The sequence below is a fragment of the Budorcas taxicolor genome, chromosome 23 (assembly GCF_023091745.1).
Source record: "Budorcas taxicolor isolate Tak-1 chromosome 23, Takin1.1, whole genome shotgun sequence".
NCBI classification, from domain to species: domain Eukaryota; kingdom Metazoa; phylum Chordata; class Mammalia; order Artiodactyla; family Bovidae; genus Budorcas; species Budorcas taxicolor.
The window spans coordinates 22,528,831-22,543,619 of NC_068932.1; the positions used below are offsets into that span (position 1 = coordinate 22,528,831).

The window sequence follows — 14,789 nt, forward strand, 5'->3', positions numbered from 1 at the left end:
TTACAGAAAATCCTTACTGGTTTTAGGACCTGAGCTTTCTGTAATGCAGCTCTTTTAGTCTTCACTTGTTCCGAGAATCTTTTGTGTCACACACTCCGCCTTTGTTTTCCTAATCATAATTATCTTATGTGATATTTATATGTTTAGAATTTTCAAAGCCATTTTCACATTTACTACCTTATTGAAATTTTTTTCCTTTTGTTTTATTTATATTTCAGATCAGGAACTTCGTTCTTTTAGTTTAATTGAGATGTAATTGACATATAGCACTATATAACTTTAAGATGTACATAGTGCTTTGAATTACATACCTTATGAAATGATTACCACAATAAGTTCCACAATAAGTTTAGTGAACATCTGTCATCTCACAGATACAAAATTAAAGAAATAGAAAAAAAATTTTTTTTCCTGGTGAGAACTCTTAGGATTTAGTCTCTTAACAACTTTCATGTGTAACATACAGCAGTGTTAATTACATTTATCATGTTGTATGTGCGTACATGCATGCTCAGTCGCTCAGTTATGTCTGACTCTTTCTGACCCCATAGACTGTGGCTTGCCAGGCTCCTCTGTCCATGGGATTTTTCAAGCAAGAATACTGGAATGAGGAATACTGGTTGCCATTTCCTTCTCGAGGGGATCTTCTTGACCCAGGGATTAGACCCATGTCTCCTGCGTCTCCTGCACTGGCAGGTGGATTCTTTACCACTGGGTCACCTGAGAAGCCCATTGTGTTGTACATTACAGCCCTAATACTTACTTATCTTATAACTACTTATTTATCTTATAACTAGAAGATTGTGTCTTTTGGCTGCTTTCATCCAGTTCCTCTTTCCCCCACCCCCAGCCTCTGGTATCCACAAATCTGATCTTTTTGTTTGTGAGTTCATTTGTTTGCTTTTGAAATAGAATTGACCTGTAATACTGTGTTCTTGTTATACAACATTGTGATTTGATGTTTCGGTACATTTCAAAATGTTCACCATGATAAGCCTAGTTACCATACCTTTTTGAAACTTTTACACAACCTGTGAGAGAGGCATGGCAGATTTGTCCCCCTTTTATGAATGAAGTTGAAGCCCAGAGATATTTTAAGTGATTTAGCTGAGATCACAGTGATCCTAAGAAGTGGAGTCAGAACTCAAAACTAGAATTCAGGCCCCTAACACCAGATTTAGTGCCCTGTTCTGTGTTGTTTCTGTTCATACAATTAGAGGAGAATGTACACAGGAAATGCTTTATATTATGTTTAAAAATATGTCAAAAGAGGTTAAAAAAAAAAAAAAAGAGGAGGTAAAGGCTCAACACTTCATATTTTTCAAGCTGGTCGGGGGAAGATATAGACATAAAGGGAAAGCCTCCGAGCAGTGCTCCTCTGTTGACTATGAAGGGCTTTTGCAGTGTATATCCCTGGAATGTTTTTAGCTAGTAACATCTAACACCACGATTGAAATAGCGTTTAGGCTTCTGTGGATTAAATAAATAAAAAATTAAGTAAATGTTCTCCTTTTATGAGAAATGTAGGAGAATATCTGGAGAAAAATTCCTTTTACTTTCCTAACCCTAATCCTAGGGAATCTAAGGATTTTCTACATGTTTCTTTAAAGGAGCAAGTTTGACTCAATATGAAAAAGTGTTGGCAATGTTAGCCAATGATCAAATATAGAGGAAGAGGTGTCTGATAGCTAGTTAGCAGGGCTAATGCTGCAACTAGGCATGTTCTCATTTTATGGCCTGTGCTGAAAGTGATTTGGCTGCTTTAGAAAGTTGGTGGCTTGTGCAGATTTTTTTTTTTAATTGAAGTATAGTTGATTTACAGTATTGTGTTAATTTCTGCTGTACAGCAAAGTGATTTAGTTATACAGATATACATTCTTTTCCATTATGGTTTATCCTGGGATACTGAATATAGTTTCCTGTGCTATGTAGTAGGACCTTGTTGTCCTTCCATTCTATACATAATAGTTTGCATCTTCCCAGGTGGCACTAGTGGTAAAGAACCCACCTGCCAATGCAGCAGATGCAAGAGATGATAGTTCAGTCCCTGGGTGGGAAAGATCCCTTGGTTGAGGGCATGGCAACCCACTCTAGTGTTCTTGCCTGGAGTATCCCATGGGCAGAGGAGTCTGGTGGGCTACAGTCCACAGAGTTGCAACGAGTTGGACACGACTGAAGTTACTTAGCACGCACGCAGCACGCACTAACCCCAAACTCCCAGTCCATCCTCCCCTCCCCCGTAGCACAAGTCTGTTCTCTCTGTTTCTGCTTCGTAGGTAAGTTCATTTGTGTCATGTTTTATATTCTACGTACAAGTGATATCATATGATATTTGTCTTTCTGACTTATTTCACTTAGTATGATAATCTCTAGTTGCATCCACATTGCTGCCAGATTTTTTTTTTTTAACTCTTCATGTAAAGTTTACATATCCCAATTACAAAGAAAAGTAGTCAGTAGATATTTACAATTCTTTACTCTTACAATGGGTCAGAGTTCAGAGTATTATCTTTCTCAGAGAATACATTTGGAAAATGTTTGGCAAGCATTTTATATACAGCTAAGAATTGTTGTCATAAGTGGCTGAAAGTGAAAGAAAGCGAAGTTGCTCAGTTGTGTTTGACTCTTTGCGACCCCATGGACCGTATCCTACAATGCTCCATTGTCCATGGGATTTTCCAGGCAAGAGTCCTGGAGTGGGTTGCCATTTCCTTCTCCAGAGGATCTTCCCAACCCAGGGATCGAACCTGGGTCTCCTGCATTGTAGGCTGATGCTTTACCATCTGAGCCACCAGGGAAGTCCCATAAGTGGCTGGGTACACCCTAAAATGGCTGAGGTGAGACTGGAGTTGCCTTGTAGGCCTTTTGGGCACTTTGTAGACCCTCAGGAGCCGAGGTGGTGCTGCTCTCCTGATAAAGCCACGTTTCCTACTTGCCATCCAATCCATATCCTACACTTGTTTTCTCCATTCTGACATATCCCAAGAATTCAGTTCAGAGATTGTATCTGTGGTGAGTAGCACAGTCCAGGATTTGGTTTCTAGTTCATCTGAGAGTTACCAAACTTGAGTCTGCTGCCTAATTTTCTTACATCTTTGGGTTAGGAATCCAGATTATCTTCTGCTTGAAACTATTAAAACCAGAATGCGCTGAGGAACCAGTTCTGTCAGTGGTACTAGGAACATAGCTGGGTGTTGGCCAAGCTTTCCCTCAGAGTGAGGAAGAAGGTGATGATATTTTCCAGGGTCCAGTAGCCATGGCAGGTATTGAAACAGTGCCTGTCTAAGTTGCCCCGTTGTTCTTGGGTTTTAGCATATTACCTACCTGATAAAATGACAGAGTGGATCTGAAATAAAGCATTTCATGGTCTTCTGATTGGTTCTGACCCCCCACATAGTGCTGGCTTCCAGGAGCAGGTTTATGGGTCAGCTGCTCCTGTGGTCCTGGACTTTGTAATCCATGACCAATTTCTTGTTTCTTTTACTGAAACAAACAGATTTTTTCTGATTGGCAGTGTCAGGAGGATTGCTTTCTTGGAAGCCTGTTAATGGTCGGAGGCTGGGAAAGGGTTTTGAACTTGGAGAGAGAAACTGAAGGGACTGCCCATGCTATGTGACTGGGAATGGTGTACCACTTAGGTAGGAATTCCAAGACTCCATTCAGTTTAACTCATGAAACTGATTTGGGCTTGGTCTCTTTTTACAAAGGCTTTTTATTTGCACTTTTCTAGACTATCTGCCAGAGAAGGCAACGGCAACCCACTCCAGTACTCTTGCCTGGAAAATCCCATGGATGGAGGGGCCTGGTGGGCTGCAGTCCATGGGGTCACTAGGGATCGGACACGACTGAGTGACTTCCCTTTCACTTTTCACTTTCATGCATTGGAGAAGGAAATGGCAACCTACTCCAGTGTTCTTGCCTGGAGAATCCCAGGGACAGGGGAGCCTGGTGGGCTGCCGTCTATGGGGTCACACGGAGTTGGACACGACTGAAGTGACTTAGCAGCAGACTGTCTGCTGACTGGGTTGGTTAAGAATATTATTAATGGAAATAGGTGATTCATTGGACATTGTCAGTCAACCAAAGCAATTTTTCCTCTTGTAAGCAGTCAGAAGATCTTTTAAGGGCATAAGTGCTACCTACTCCTTCAGGAACATTGTCTGAGCATTGTAAAGAATGTAAGTCTACTGTCTGTAGTAAGGGTTGGCTAAGTCCATGTCAGTTATTCTCACAGGTGTGTCTCTGGACCACATTTGCAGTCAGTATGTGCCCAAAATGCATGATAACTGAATGCTCTGTAATATCTAGAGTAATAGAATGTTCTAATACCAAATCTAAAGACAGGGTTGCACTTGGAAAGTATGAAGTGCCTGAGAGCAAAGTTTGCATATTGGTGCTTTGGATAAAGCCATAGCTTACCACCAGTGAGACTTTGACTGCTGCCCCTCATTTAGTCTTTCAGTTCTCTTAAGAATCCTGTAAGAGGTTATTCTAAAGGAGTTAAAACAGATGTGTGGTTTCTAGGAGTAGGAAGTGGGCATGGGAAGTAACTGCTAATGGTAATAGGGTTTCTTTTAGGGGTGATGAAAATGTTCTGGAATTAGATCGTGATAATGGTTGTACAACTTTGTGAATATACTAAAAACTGTAGACGTGTATACTTTAGAAGGATGAATTTTATGGCATATGAAATCTATCTTAATTTTTCAAAATAGCAATTGTAGACTGGAAAAGCAGTGGGATTCACCAGCTCTTTCTCAGCACTCAGAGCCATAAAGGGATGGCTCTGACTATACTTGCTGCTGTGCTTTGAACCCATTGCCCAGCAAAGGCAGCATAAGGCTCTGTTCAGCCTCCTGGCCCAGTTTGTCCTTTTATGTCTCTGTCATTAACTCAAGAAGCACATGGCTTTTATATTTAAATTTATTCAAGCTGTAATCTTTGACATTTGAGTTAGCTTTTAGTACAGTTTTGCATTTATAGTAATATATATTATGTATTTTCTCTATCCCTAAAGAATCCATTTTAATCTTTTCCGGATGCAAATTTCAGGCTGTCTTGCCCCATCTCCTCTTTCTTTCTCTCTTTCCCCTCCCCCAACGGAGTGTGTTTGATCAGGTGTGGCAGGAATATCCACTGTCAAGCTGCGCCCTTTATATTAGTCAATATTATCCTTCTCCCCCCTCCCTGTCTGTCTGCCCCTTTGGGCTTTCCCAGTTGATTTATAATTTTGGAATTCTCATCGGAGTCTGTAATACAGTTTGTTCATTATTTAACCAAAACCTGTTTAATGAGCAGAGAGAGGCAATGTAAATGTTAGGCATGTTGCAGTGATGTACCTTTGTGCTTCTCAAAGCGGGTGGGTAGTTAACTCTGTGCTGCCTGCAGGGCTGGGGCTTCCTGGCCATAGGGGCAGAAGGACCATGCCTCTTCCTTGCATCTGCTCAAGCCATACGGTGGGCTTAGATTCCAAAGACACATTTCCTTTTATCCTTTTAGAGATCTTGTTGGGGCTCTTGTGTATTGGAGTTACCTATAATCTCACAGACTGGGCGGTAAGGTTTGTGACATGGGACAAGGGGATGAAAGGGAAAGTGAAATATTTAAATACTTGATACTGCTCTTGGTTTTAGGTCTGTAGAGAGTTGTTGTTCAGTCACTCAGTTGTGTCTGACACTTTGTGACCCATGGATTACAGCATGCCAGGCTTCCTTGTCCTTCACCATCTCCCGGAGCTTGCTCAAACTCATGTCTGTTGAATCAATGATGCCATCCAACCATCTCATCTTCTGTCACCCCCTTCTCCTCCTGCGTTCAATCTTTCCCAGCATCAGGGCTTTTTTCTAATGAGTCACGTCTTCGCATCAGGTGGCCAAAGTCCTTCCAATGAATATTCAGGATTGATTTCCTTTAAGATCGACTGGTTTGATCTCCTTGCAGTCCAAGCTGTAGAGAGTAGACAGTTTACTTTTACTTTTTTAGCTGTACTATGCCACATGTTGGATCTTACTTCCCTGAGCAGGGATCAGACTCGTGCCCACTGCAGCGAAAGCACAAAGTCTTTACCACTGGACTGCCAGGGAAGTTCCCCAAGTGTAGACAGTTTAGAGTAATCCTTCTAGCCAGCATGCTCTCTGGTCTTTGATCTTTGTTCCCAGATTAGACAAGTGCTTGGAAGCCTTAGTACCCTTCATTCAATGTAGCTTCCCAGACAGGGCTCCAATCAATTGTGATTTGTGGTGTTTGGCTATGGTCATTTACCTCCAGATTTTAGGCTGCCTTTGTCCTTGGTGTTTAAACTTAGATCATTACAAAGAGATTCTTTTCCAGAATTCAAAATTTTTAAACCAAAAATTTTGGTTTAAAGCACAGAGGGAAGAACAATCTAAAAGTATCACACCAGAATCTAAGGAATCACCTCTTAGTGACTTCAAGGGCTTGAGGAAGACCTCTTAGTGATATGTGTGTGTGGTCAGGGGTGGTGGTAGGGTGGGTAGTAAGTTTGCCTATGGAGATAAAACTTCTTGTTGGTCTTTTTAATTTTGAGGACCTATGAGGCTCGGGGTATTTAGCAGAAGACTAAGGTGGTCTTGAAGCTCAGTATAAGCACCTGTATTAACTATGGAACTGTTGTAGCTGCTTGGACCTTTTCTTTCTGAGATTCACTAAGATTTGGATTTCTTCTAAGTCTAGCTTATTGAGTTGCTTCTGACCAATATTTACTGAATACCTTCTGTGTCCTAGGCATTTTGCTTAGGCACTTAGCCATTGGATCTATAATGGTAAACAAACTTCCTGCCCTCATAGCCACTGGTTTTTAAGACTAATAACTCTGGCTGACCATTCTGAGACTAACTTATGTACTTATATACTATACTTTAGGCCATATGGTTCCCTATCAGATATGGAATAGATGATAGTGAATCAGAGCAGTCTGTTGCCATCTTTTCTTATTCCTCTTTTGCCCCTTGTTCACATAAACCATAGAAACGAAGAAAAATTTAGCTCATTTATTTGCTTATTTGGTCTTCTCATGTAAAGCTGTTCTGGGCAGAGTTTAGGTATTCCCAAAGATATTGATGGGTTTGCACATTGTAACTCTGAGGGATAAGATATTTCTTCACTGTGCTTACCTGTACAGCAAGATATGATGTGCCTGAGTTTAAGAGGAAGAAACAGGTGTCTGGAGAGAGTGGATGTATCAGGAGTTTATTTAAATATAGTTTATCCTAGACAAACACACCTGTAGGGTACTGTCTCAAGCTTTGTGAATTCAGAGTTTGAGATAGGAGGTTTGAATCCATGTAACCTCTAGAGCTTTACAGAGAACATTTAAACAGAGTCTGAAAGCCAACCTGGGAGGAACTATAACTTAACACGTGTCTGACTTAGGCCTCTTAGAAATAGCCTTCTAAGTTGAAGCAAAACTGTTTCAGGATGCCTCAGACCTCGTTTAATCTGTTTCAATTGGAACATAGGGACATATAGGAAAGACATTTAGTAGTCGCTGTCAGGAAAAAGACTGAGTAAGGGTGCATATTTGAAAGAGAAATATCAATCACCTCAGATATGCAGATGACACCACCTTTATGGCAGAAAGTGAAGAGGAACTAAAGAACCTCTTGATGAAGGTGAAAGAGGAGAGTGAAAAAGCTGGCTTAACGCTCAACATTCAAAAAACTAAGATCATGGCATTTGGTCCCATCGCTTCACAGTAAATAGATGGGGAAACAATGGAAACAGTGACAGACTTTATTTTCTTGGGCTTCAAAATCACTGCAGATGGTGATGAAATTAAAAGCCGCTTGCTCCTTGGAAGAAAAGCTATGAGAAACCTAGACAGCATATTAAAAAGCAGAGACATTTCTTTGCTGCCAAAGGTCCATCTAGTCAAAGGTATGGTTTTTCCAGTAGTCATGTATGGATGTGAGAGTTGGACCATAAGGAAAGCTGAGTGCTGAAGAATTGATGCTTTTGAACTGTGGTGTTGGAGAAGACTCTTTGAGAGTCCCTTGGACTGCAAGGCGATCAAACCTGTCAATCCTAAAGGAAATTAGTCTTGGATATTCATTGGAAGGACTCACGTGGAAGCTGAAGCTCCAATACTTTGGCCACTTGATGTGAAGAGCTGACTCATTAGAAAAGACCCTGATGCTGGGAAAGATCAAAGGCGGGAGGAGAAGGGGATGACAGAGGATGAGATGGTTGGGTGGCATCACCGATTCAATGAACATGAATTCGGTTAAGCTTCTTGAGATGGTGAAGGACAGGGAAGCCTGGCTTCCTGTGGTCTTGTGGTCTCTTAGTTCCTGACCAGAGATTGAACCTAGGGCACCCAGCAGTGGAAGCTCAGAGTCCCAGGACTGCCAGGGAATTTCAGGAGTTATTAACTTTGATCCACTTGGAAATGAGCTGGTAAATTGTTCAAGGCCTAACTAGAGACTGAAAGGAAAAAATGATAAAATGATAAAATTTGGCTGACAAATTTATATAATGTGCTCAGTATTAGAACAGGCAAGATTGGGCACACTTACGTAAGTATCTCTTTCCTGTGCCTTTTTTTTTCTTTTGGTTGTGCTACATGGCATGCAGGATCTTAGTTTGACTAGGGATCAAACCTGTGTTCCCTATAGTAGAAATGTGGAGTCTTAACCACTGGACCACCAGGGAACTTCCTCCTGTGCTCTTTTTTCCTTTCTTGTTCTATAATAAAATATATGACTATATTAGTTTGAAGATTGTTGAGCAACACATTAGAGTGTGACTTGAATTTGAGTCAGGCTGACTTTGGGATCTTGGTAGCTTGAGTGTTCTCAGATTTATGGGCATTTGAGCACAGTTAGGGGAAATAAAGGTACTGTGGTTTTTTTTTTTTTCTTTGAGAATATTTATATCAATAAGATGGCTCCCAGAGGCCTATATTTTGATGACTTTACTTTGTCATTTCTTTTTACTGGTGTGTTACTCGCTCAGTTGTGTCCGACTCTTTGCAGCCCCATGGGCTGCAGCCCTCCAGGCTCCTCTGTTCATGGAATTCTCTAGGCAAAAATACTGGAGTAGGTTGCCATTTCCTTCTCCAGGGTATCTTCCTGACCCAGGGATCGAACTTGAGACTCCCAAATTGCAGGCAGATTCATTACCAGCTGAGCCACCAGGGAAGCCCCATGATCTGAACCTTCATTTGACATTTCTAAACCAAGTTCTTCTAAACTTTTGTTTGTCCCCAGGATTAGAAAATGAAGACTTTCTTGAGAAGAAGCAGTTCTACATAGTCTTTTTATTAATCAGACTTTCCCTTTTCCTAGTGCTCAAACACACCATCAGAACCAGTCTTCTTGTACATTTTCCACTACTCATATCTGAAAGGAAGCTGTGAAGAAAAGGACTTTTTTTGGCTGCACTACATGCCTTATAGGACCTTAATTCTCCGTCTAGGGATTGAACCTGCAATCTGGGCTGTGAAAGTGTAGAGTCCTAACCACTGGACCCCCAGGGAATTCCCATAAAGGGCTTCCTTAAAATATTGGCTCTCAACAGCAGAAGCAAAGAAACCTAATTTCTTTCTAGTAGAGTTTAGCGGACAAGGTGACGGTGTGGCCTGTGGTAGGTGTCACTGTTGCTAGAATTGCTCTTGTTGACATTGTCTTTTTTAACACAGCCGCCTCTTGAGGCCTGAAATTTCTCTCTGGATATGTGTTCCAGTTTGCCATGACAGCAATCAGATGAGTAAAAAGAGGGAAAGCCAGATACAGCCTTGTTTTTAACAGGGAGGCAGGCAGAGTCCGTTTCTTCTCTTCTACCCATTCAAACCTAGGGCAAATGCCAAGAGGGTTTCCGAAGGAGCCAGGTGTTTGAAATTCACTGTGCAGTTTTTGTTAGGAAAGATAGTGAAGAGTTTTGTCCTAGCCTTACCTTCTTTAACCACCTTTCTGTGCTCACAGATGTTCAGTTGGTCACCCCAGTTTCTAAAATGATACTGGTTATGTTTATGGAAAGGGTGAGTACATTTGTCTTTTCTCTTCTGCACCCATTAGAAGATAGAGTGGGATATAGAGCAAAATGAAGATCAGGTTATTTTATCTCAGAGATCATCTTAAACAAGAGTTGTAGATGGAGAGCAGTGACTACCTTACGCTATCAGTTTTGCTTCTGGAAACGAGGAGATAAGATGCTCCTTTCCAGTTTTGAGACCTTTGTTTCTTTACTTTGGTCTTTGGAAGTCTGAAGGACTTAGATGGACAAGCACTCCTGGCTGCCTGTTGGCTGGCTTCTCTTTGCATGCCTCTTCAGTAACACCAGCCTTCTGTTACCACTGTATGTTGAGTTGTGAAGGGCTGCCACATGTGCACGTATCACAACTGACCTTTCCTTGTTCCACGCTTGTTGAGCGATTATTTGCCCGTTTGTAGAGCTCACATTATTGCTTTGGGTTTCTGGCCCATTGTGAAGTGGGGCCATCCAGGAAGTGGATTGATACACTGTACATCAGAGGGGAATAAATTGGCATTTGATTTGGTGGAAAGGCAGGGCCAGATGTAGTGTGGGAGCAAGGGTTTTTCTGCAGTCAACCATGTAGCTTGCTTCCAGGTGTCCTGGAAAGCAGCTTGGGAACTGGAGGCTAAGGGTAGTTGGGGACATTAATTTGTGAGCAAGAGGATCAAAAGGACTTCAATGTTATCTGTGATGGGCCCTTAACTGGAAAAAAAATCCTCTAAAAGTATAGGGACAAATGAAATTTTTCTGACCCTGGTAGGAATTTTTCAACTGATTATTTTTCCTTTTCAAGTAAAGTGAGTTATTAATTGGCAGAAAAATATAAAACTTGAATAAGAAAACTTCATTTCATGTGAGCTTTTCATGAAGGTTCATTCTTCTGTTTGGGCAACAACAGGTTTAAGAAAACTGCCTTAGTATTGGTAATAAAGGGAGAGCTAAGATAATATTATGACTCCCCTACTATGGGCTAGATTGGTATCTTCAGACTGTAGTTGCATTCTGTTAATGAGTTGTTATATCATTTTAAAGGGTTACACAGCAATTTTTTCTCAAGTTTTTAGTATGAAAAATTTCAGACATACCAAAATTGAAATATAGTGAGCACCTGCATCCCATACTTGAGTTAAAATTATTAACATTTAGCCATATTTGCTTTATCCATGTATATGTGTAATTTTTTTCATACACCATTTGAAAATAAGTTGCAGATGTGTTGACATTTCAGGCTGGATCCTAAAGAAATTCTCCTACATAATCATAGTACCATTATCATACCTAAGAAACTGAGCAGTAATTTACCAATATTAGTGAATATCCAGTCCATTTATTAAAATTTCCTATTTGTTCCCAAACTACCTTTTATATCTATAGCTGGTTTTACCAACCAAAATCCATGTAGAATTCTCATTTCATTATGTAGTTATATCTCTTTAGACTTTAAAAATCTAGTATAGTTTTCCTCTACCCTATTTATTTTTTTTTTCTTGGCATTGACTTTTTGAAGAGACTAGGCCTCTTATCTTAAGAATGTTTTACATTCTGGGTTTGTCTATGTCCTTGTGGTGTCATTTAACTTGTTACTGTACTTCAGATATTTCCATTCTAGAAGTTAGAGTTAAAAGCTTGACTCTATTCAGGATAAACATTTTGGGCATAGATGATACTGTGTACTTCATATTATATCACCACAGGAGGCACATACTGTCAAGTTGTCCTGCTGTTGATGGTGCTAAATTTGGTTGTTGCTTCTGGTGGTGACTGCCATATCTCTTCATTGTAAAATAAATTTATTTTTCTCTTTGTGATTAGTAGATAATCTATGAAGTAATAATTTGGCATCTTGCAGATAACCTGTTTCTAATATACCTAATTCATCCACTGATGAATTTTTGCCAGAATCACTTATTTTACTAGGGGAGGGGATTTGCAGAATGACGATTTTCTAATTCTGTCTTTCTTTCTACATTATTGGTGGTGTTCTCTAGAATAATTCTCCTCAGTAAACTGGAGGATGAAACAGTTTCTCCTGAAAAGGCAAGGAAAATGCCTAATTCTTTCTCTTAAATTACCAGCTTTCAGATAAGGAGTTTTTGTAGTAATGAGCACGAATGGGGGGAAGTGAGGAGTTTTCCACTTTGGAGGGGCTTGTGAATTTTTATTTATTCAGTGTTTACAGTTAATTATATTTATGATCATTTTTGGTGCATAAGTAATTCCAAATTTGGTCAATGAGAGCCCCTTCAAACTAACTCCTTTGTTCCTTTGATATGACCCCTTTGAGTACTTCCTTGTTTTCTGGTACAAGCTGTGGGCCTTAAAAAGAATAGAATAGAAAGCATTAGTGCATCACACATAATAAAGAGAATACATGACTTATTCAATTAGCATAATGTCCCCATATATTGTTACAAATGGAAGTTTTCCTTTCTTTTTTGTTTATGGCTAAAGTATTTCTATTTATATGCTCGTTTCTCTCTGGGTGAATCAGCTTTTGCAAGGCAGAAATTAATTTGAGACCATTTGAATCATAACAGTCCTGGAGAATGTTAGAATAAGTATTCTTCCCCAAGGAAATAAAGATTGTGGGTGTAATCATGATTAACTAGTCACTTTGTACCTTCTATGTTATCTGTTGTACATGATGTTAAACTGATTGTTCAGGAAAGAGTGGATAGCACATCATGTTAGACATGGCCTGGCCGTCGTTTTGAATTCTTTTGGTAGATCAAGCAGGGAGTAAGTTGTGCTAGAAAGATCTGAAATAGCATCTTTTATAGGAACTTTGATCTTGGCAAAAATTCATTTGTATATTAAGTCAACAGGTATTTCTCAAGCACTTCAATGTGTGCCAGACACTGAATTACGTATTAAGGACCTAGTTTTCAAAGAGGGCAACCCAGTTCCTGTCCTCATAAAGTTTATGGTCTAGTGGGTAGGTGATATGAGAGACTCTGGAATTTGAGTGGACAGCTGGATGGTGGTTTGAAGTCTTCCCAGCTTCCACATATGATCTTAGGAAATTGTTGTGTGCCCTGGTGTACTGAAAGAGGTTCTAGGGTCTTCAGAAGAGCAGCCTTGGTGTTTGTCAGCTTTATCTCTCCCATTTTCTGCCCTCGCGCTGGCTTCCTGGCAGTAACCGTGTGCATGGCAGCTTCATTAGCTGCTTTAGGGCTTTGGATGTCTTAGGGCTCCATTAATCCATTTGTATTCATCTTTGATTAATCAGTCTGTGCATTTCAGAGCTGAACTGACTAAAATTGTACTACAAGGAAAGGATATCAATGACTGATTGTCTTTTCTAATAAAAGTCAACTTCTAATAAAATTTTGCCTTCAGGCTTGGACTTCTAACATAATTGTTAGGATTCTGCAGTTTAGGGGCACAAAACAAAAATTTTAATAGCTACTTAGTTAAGGCGCTAAAAGAGTGAGGGGAATTCTGTGATGATCCATTGGTTAGAACTCTGACCTTCCACTGCTGAGGGGCTGGGTTTGATCCCTGGCTGGGGAGCTGAGATCCCGCAAGCCATGAGCTGTGACCAAAAAAATAAAAATTTACAGCTTAATCAGGCCAACAGTATAAAAAATAAAAGAATGAGGAAAGTTCTTTTCTATAGCTCAAATTTAAAGTAACATGAGCAGCCCATTGTCTTTAGCCCAGCAGCCTCACCTGAGGAAAAAAGTATCAAAACTCACAGTGACTTTGAATAGGATTTGACTTCAGATTAGCAGAACATCCCATTATATGTTTATCTTTTATTTCCCAAAGAAAGCTCCCTTATTTAGAAGTAACCCTTGAGAAACTTGATTTCTCAGAAAGAATGCCATTTAAGAAATGTCCTTTTTCCTTAGGAAAAAGGAATATTCCTAGGATTTTCAAGGGTGGAGAGAGGTAGTAAGGCAGTGAAGCAATTAAACAGTGGTTAAGATCTTTCTAAAAGAGGAAGTTGGAGTGGATGTTGGAGTAAAAATGTTATTCAAACAAATGTCCACAAAAAGACCTCATCATTTGCTTGATAGCTTATTGTGTTTAAAGTGCAGTTTTATCTTGTTGGCCTTTTTTCTGGGATGAGTGTACATTCAGAGTACATCCCTAATACCTGTTATAGCCCAATACTTTTGGTGACCAGAGCCCAGTGACTCTGGCAAAGGATCCTGTTCCCTCTGGCCCAGGAAGAGGAGTTCTCTTTCGGTTCAGCCCACCTGGAAAGAAGCATTTTGGGATAAACAGTCAAGGGAAAGTGGATTTCTGTTGAAATCCAGACTCCAAATATGGCTCATTAATCCTCCCAAGTGAGCCCAAGATTAGCATCTTAATCAGTCTCATTTCAGAGGTTTTAAAGACTTACTCTGTTCTCTAGGTTCTTTATAAGGAAGGAAATGAGCAGTGGCTGCAGTTGATAGAGCTCTTTGGTATTTAGAGAATGGGAGCTGTTGCTAGGGTCCTAAGTGGTCCTAGGTAGGCTGCAGCCTTAAGAATCAGCAAAATTGGGTTGTGTGTATCCAGTGACTGAAGGCAGAGAGCAGGAAATATTTGTGTTGCTGATAGTCTTCCTCTGAAAGCTCAGAAGGAAAAGAATTGGCTTGCTTCCCTACCATTTAGTATTTTAGTGTTATCTAGAGTGTAAGTCCATCTCTACTTCTTCTTTAATTTACTGGTGTCAGGATATTTAATCATCAACTGATAGTAGATTCTTTGGAATTTTCATTTTGAAATAATTTTAAACTTAAATGTTGCAAGAATAATACAGAGGTCTCCTATATACTTTTGTTTTTATTATTCTCTTTCTATAC

The 14,789-nt window shown here is 40.0% G+C and overlaps 1 protein-coding gene across 10 annotated transcripts in view; it reads left to right on the forward strand.

Moving 5' to 3' along the window:
- GBF1 (golgi brefeldin A resistant guanine nucleotide exchange factor 1) overlaps window positions 1-14,789 on the forward strand; it is a 124,529-nt gene that overhangs the window by 14,033 nt on the left and 95,707 nt on the right. The gene's annotated exons all lie outside the window — the stretch shown is intronic.